A 6,625-nucleotide genomic window follows, 5' to 3' on the forward strand; every position below is an offset into this window, starting at 1 on the left:
AAAATATAATTTATGGAATTTCTTTTCTAATATAGTATTAAATCTTTAGCTTAGAGTTCACATAAAATTAAAAAAATTTCTTTAAGCTTCAGGTTCATCATTAGGTCACATAATTTTTTTCCTAGTTGCCATTGTTTTAATTGTTTCATATCTCACATTATCATTCCCTAACCTACTTGGGTTTGGGTATGAGACCATTATTTTAAAATATATCCTGGGGCACCTAGGTGGCTCAGTATGTTAAGCATCCGACTTCAGCTCAGGTCATGATCTCACAGTTTGTGGGCTAGAGCCCTCTGTTGGGCTCTGTGCTGACAGCTCAGAGCCTGTAGCCTGCTTCAGATTCTGTGTCTCCCTCTCTCTCTGCCCCTCCCCCACCTGCGCGCGCGCGCTCTCTCTCTCTCTCTCTCTCTCTCTCTCTCAAAAATAAATAAACATTAAAAAAAATTTTAAATATATCCTAAGCACTACCCTTATGCCAAATTATTCAGTAAATTTTTGTATGGGCTACAATATAGTCCACCTATCATCCTTAATTCTTTTTTTATATTACTATGCTTAAGTCGGGGGGGAAAAGTCTCTAACATCTTTTCTACTGATGGGAATCTATAGCTATCTACTCCTTTTAAATTTGGATGATCCACCGTCTCTCACTGAATAGTTTCTTTGATCCTGAGTTAGAGGATACAAAATGCAGAATGGTCCAGAATCACATAGATAATCATGCTAAACCGGCAAAATCTTTTTAAGTACATAATACATCTTCTTTCTGGTATTTATCATTCCATGACTGATCCCTGATCTCTCTGTATGCAGGTCCCAACCTTAGTCCGACTCAATCCTAAAAGCCTCACAAATCATGGGATCTCAACATATCCTAACACTCTGGTCAGTCAAGTGCCAATCTTATATCCTCCTAGAAAATACAAAGAATTTCTAAGTTTTTCCATGAGTAATCAAATAAGACCAACTTCTCTTAATCATCCCTTCACCATTCTTTGCATGGTCAAACCTCTTTGAGCCTCTTTGAGGATTTAACTTTACTCCATATCTCTTCTTCTTTTTTTTAATTTTTTTTTTTTTTTTTTTTTTTTTTTTTTTTAGAGACAGAGAGAACAGGGTAGAGGAGCAGAGGAAAAGCATCTCAAGCAGGTTCCACACTCAGCGTGGAGCCCAGTGAGGGGCTCAATCCCATGACTGCGAGATCATGACCTGAGCCAAAATCAAGAGTCTAACACTTAATAGACTGAGCCACCCAGGAACCCCTTTAAAAATTAAAAAAAAAAATTTTAAGTAGGCTCCAGGCCCAGTGTGGCACGTGAACTCATGACCCTCAAATCAACAGTTGATGCTCTACCAACTGAACTAGGCAAGTTCCCCTCTTACCATTTTTTGAGAGTGAAATTTGAGCTTCTTAGGCCTGCTCTTCTTTATAACGCTAATATATTACAGAGCACAACTTGCAAATATAGTCTTCATTAACATTATCACACAGATTTTCAGAAAGAAAAGGAAGACAGCAACTATAGAGAGTCATCACTCTGTCTCATAAAACTAGCTCAGAGAAGGGGTGCTTGGGTGGCTCAGTTGGTAGAGCATCAACTTTTGATTTCAGCTCAGGTCATGATCTCATGGTTCATGGGACTGAGCCCTACATTGGGCTTTACGCTGACAGCACAGAGCCTGCCTAGGATTCCCTCTCTCTCTCTCTCTCTCTCTCTCTCTCTCTCTCTGCCTGCCGCCACCCCCAGGTCACCCCCCCCCCCCCCCGGCCAGCTCTCTCTCTCAAATAAATAAACATTTAAAAAAAACAAACTATCTCAGAGAATCTGATCCACTTAGGTAACAAATTGAAAATATTAACAAAACTCAGTCTTGTCCCTGGTCTAAGCCAGAATTTAATGCATATTTATAACTACTAACATCCAATTCTGTTATTGGAAATTATAAATCCATCCTTGTCAGCATAATTTATGTTTAAAAAAAGGAAAGAAAAAAAGAAATACTGAGAACCTGAAGAATTCTGAGTACCTTTACTTTATCATTTGATCTCCTGGAATTATACATATTTGTATCTGTATAATTCCAAAAGGTGCAAATAGTCAAAAGGTCTGTCAAATCAGTTGGGTATCATTGTCACTTCCTTTTTATCCCCACTGATAAAGTTAATTTGAAAAAAAAAAATTTTTTTTTAACGTTTATTTATTTTTGAGACAGAGAGAGACAGAGCATGAACAGGGGAGGGTCAGAGAGAGAGGGAGACACAGAATCTGAAACAGGCTCCAGGTTCTGAGCTGTCAGCACAGAGCCCGACGCGGGGCTCGAACTCACGGACCGCGAGATCATGACCTGAGCCGAAGTCGGCCGCTTAACCGACTGAGCCACCCAGGCGCCCCTGATAAAGTTAATTTGTATATCAAGGCCCACAAAATGGAGGCTACCCTAGTGGCCCAGCTCATATCACAAATCTAAACTTTAGTTAGCCTGCACTTAATGGGAAATACCTGTCAAGGAAACCTAACATATACCAATCACAATCCTTCATCTCAGCTTTAGCTAGCTAAAAAATAGGACCTGTTAGTCTTGTAAGGAAATCCTTGACCTCTTAGCTAATCACACCATTTCTGTTGCCTCTTCTAACATTCTATTAAACTCTCTCTTGCCCAAAATCACTCCAGAAAAGTGTTGCATTGTTTGTGAGGCACAGTACTCCTCCAACCTATGGACTGTTTTCCTTTGAATAAAAGACATCAAACTCATTACTAAATTGTTTTAGTTTTATCATTTGACACTACAGACATGGAGGTATAACAAAACCAGTGACTGGATTGAATTCCTTTTTCAAACTAAGAGGTCTTATTTTTTTTTTTTTAATGTTTATTTATTTTTGAGAGAGAAAGACAGAGTGCAAGCGGGGGAGAGGCAGAGAGAGACACACACACAGAATCCAAAGCAGGCTCCAGGCTCTGAGCTGTCATCATAGGGCCTGATGCAGGTCTCGAACTCACGAACTGAAGTCCGACGCTTTACCAACTGAGCCACCCAGGTGCCCCTAAAAGGTCTTATTTTAATGACTAATTCTTATAAACTTTTCTAAAAAAAACACAATCAGAAACATATGTACAAGGAAAACTTTAAAATAATGTATAGCAAAATGCTAACAGTGACTACTTCTGAATGCTAAATTTATGAGTACTTTTAAAACTTTCTATTTTATAAGTTCAACTTAGGTTAATAATTTTTTCAAGAAGACTATGTTAATTTCTTCATCAGGAATCTATAACAATTTCCATTTCAAGCATATTTATAAAAGTGATTGTAGGGTGGGCTATTTTCTACTTATTATGAAAACTGTGAACAAACAAGCTGGCAAAATACTGGTAATAGCACTAAAACCAGTGTGACTGAAATAAATAAACTTACAAAGTCTTGTACCTTGTTTTACTGTATTTCATCAATATGAGACACTTAAGATTTCCCTGTGAATGAGCACAACTCGGGTGACATTTTCAGACTAAATTGTTTCATACATAGTAGAGGCTTAATAAATGTGGCTTTATCATTGCCTTTCTCCAATGAATGCCCAGTTAATGTATCATATTGGATATCATCCTTAAAACATTGCTGAGAAATGCCTATAATAGTTAAACTTTATAATTTAGCAATTTCTTGAGTACTTTTGTTCATAAACATGAATACTGCATAGCATTATATTTTATATGTTTTATATCAGAATATCTTTTTAATTATATAAGATTAATTTGGATGCAATGTGGTTAACAATTTTACATAATACAGGAAATTATTTTTGGGCAAACTCATCCTAAAGTTGACTTCCAGGTATAAGTTATTGATTCTAGGTTAGTGATTTAAAACCTGTTTGGGTCATGTACACCTTTGGTACTATCATAAAATTATATGCTTTTCCCCAGGAGAGATATGCATTAATAAAATAAATACACACACACACACACACACACCAAAACAAGACAAAGCAAAACAAAAAAAACAACAACAAATAAAACACACACATACACAAAAACAAAACAAAACAAAATAAAATAAAATAAAATAAAATAAAATAAAATAAAATAAAATAAAATAAATATACGATTTGGTATACAGTTCCAAGGCAAATCATTTAAGGTGAAGGATTCCTATTCTAGACCATCTGAGCACATGGCCCATTTTCTTACTTACAATTAACTTCTCATTTTCACTGCTCCTTATTATGAATGTGGAATGACTGAGATGGTTCACATAATAACATTTTAACATAAGCACTTATTATTGTCAGCCACTGTTCTAGTGCCCTGTTAATATTAACTACTAATCTTCACAAAAACCCTTTGAAATTCATATTATTATTTGCATTTTACAAACAATAAGTTATGGAATAGAAAGATACTGAATATATTATCCAAACTCAAAAACACTCAATGGTAAAACTAAGATTTTCATTTAGATACTCTAGATTCGGGGTTAGCAAACCTGTGTAAAGGACCAGAGAGTACATATGTTAGGCTTTGTGGGCCAAAAGGCAAAATCAAGGATATTATGTAGGTGCTTATTTAATAATAGAGATAACAAATTTCCACAATTTTTTTTATTGATCAAATTCAAAAATTTATTTGTAGACACAGAAATTTGAATCTCATATAATTTTCACATGTCATGAAATACCATTCTCCTTTTGATATGTTCTTAATTATTGAAAAATGCTAAAACCAATCTTCGTTCACAGGCCATAAAAAAATAGGATACAAGCTGGATTTGGCCTGCAAGGTCAAAGTTTGCTGATCCCTGCTCGAGACTCAGAGACCATTATATAGTCTGAAATCAATCAAACCATCTACCATGCCATTTTTCCACTCGTTTCTGAAGAATATCTAAAGTATCTATCTAATGTGTAATTCTGCCTAAGCATTGGTCTCTTCCTTAACAAATAACTGTGTAATAAAAAAGGACTATTTCTGCATCACAAGAATGCTTACACAAAAAGCGTACAAGGGGAGGTGTTTCCAAGTGGTTATATGAATATTAACTGTAGGAAGAATTCTGATGAGGAACAGGCAAGGGCAATCCATCCTCATGGTACCATCATTAATTGGGAAGAGAATGCCCAGGTAAATGTCTAAATCACTATTTTTTAGGGCGTTTCAGATGAAGTTATTTTATATCCCAAAAAACAAAAATGAAATTTCATAAAACAAAGAGAAAGCTCAAAATGACTTTTAGCTTGGCTTTGAGATGTGTGACTGTAACAATGTTCTCCTCTCATGGCTCTTCTTTTGGAATACAGCAAAAATTGGAAGGAAAAGAGAATCATGACATAATAGGCCTTTCCTGGAGACCAGACAGGCTAAACAAGAACACATCTCCTCATCACTAGCAAGCCCCCCCTCATACATAAACATACACTAATGGAAGTATGAGGAAGACTGAATACTGTTGACTCTTCCCTGTATCATAAAGAAAACTCAGGTTCCCAGAAGCGAGGGACTGGAGTCTGTTTCTATGTTCACAGCAGTTTCCTGTCAACAGAGCTATAAAAATGCTGTGGATTTGTAATACAGGGCTTGCCCTCATAGAGCTGCCAAGAGGAATCTTCAGAGGAAGTAATCCCACTGTTGCAGCCTCAATATCCTGTCTTCGGTGGCTAATTCCAGCCCTACAATCGCCTTAATAAACACAGGGCTTTGCTTTTTCAGTTATAACATTCGTTCTAGGTCTCAAATGTTCACTTCCCTTTGACAGCCATTTTTGTGCAACCAGTATTTTTGTGCAGTGTGGCTATAAGGTGAAATGACACAGGCAGTGAAAGAAAACCCAGTGCAACAATTCTAAGAAACCATGGAATTTACAACTGGGTCCAGAATAGGCTACACTTAATGTACTCTATGCCTTCAATGCATTAAGCACTAGGCTGGACAACAGAGAGGGTGCACCGATGAAGGCAACAAAGGCCATGCTTAGAACAGGGGGCCTCTGTGGTTAACTAGGGCCTCAAAGTCTTTCACAGGCACAGATGGAGTCACACAGGGATCTTGTCCACAGATTCCTCAGCCCCAGAACTGCAAAAATGACGCTCTATCTTACTAAAAGTAAAAAAGCTACACTAGGCCAATTTTGATAGTCTCCAGTTGGTCACAAGAGCAATGTCACTAATGGTCACAGTTCACAGTACAACACACCTCACAGTCACCGCTGACCGTGGTCATGTAATGGCTCCGCCCCCACTCAGGCCCAGGAGCCCAATCTGGGCCAGTCAGGGCCTCCCCACCATGCGCGCGCGCATACATACACTCTCTGATACACGCATACACTCATGATCACATCCCACATTGGCGCAGGCACACAATCGCACACACACCCACAATCACCTTCTTCATACAGGTCTGACGTTCCTGCCTCTACCTGTCCCATACGCTCCTGGGAAACTCCAGGCCTCCTGCAGTGAGCTCCTCCCGCACCCAGACCCGGGTTTCAACTCACCACAAGGAAAACGGTGACCGAAAGCGTAAAGGAAAATGAACCAGAGGATGAGGTTCACAAACTCCCCCAGGGCCTATGAGAAACGCAGTCCACTCTGGAACAGCGCGGACGTTGACTTAAACACATCGCA

At 38.2% G+C, this 6,625-nt stretch overlaps 1 long non-coding RNA gene across 5 annotated transcripts in view; it reads right to left on the bottom strand.

The window, feature by feature from the left end:
* LOC122495070 overlaps positions 1 to 6,609 on the bottom strand; it is a 36,667-nt gene extending 30,058 nt beyond the window's left edge. For 4 of the 5 annotated variants that reach the window (XR_006300318.1, XR_006300315.1, XR_006300317.1 and 1 more), the window contains exon 1: positions 6,496 to 6,608. This is a non-coding gene — a long non-coding RNA (uncharacterized LOC122495070). Of the gene's footprint in view, positions 1 to 6,495 lie in introns of all 5 variants that reach the window. The other variant, XR_006300316.1, reaches the window with a different exon arrangement.
* Positions 6,610 to 6,625: the final 16 nt, after the last annotated feature.

This window comes from Prionailurus bengalensis, chromosome E2 (assembly GCF_016509475.1).
Source record: "Prionailurus bengalensis isolate Pbe53 chromosome E2, Fcat_Pben_1.1_paternal_pri, whole genome shotgun sequence".
Lineage (NCBI taxonomy): Eukaryota > Metazoa > Chordata > Mammalia > Carnivora > Felidae > Prionailurus > Prionailurus bengalensis.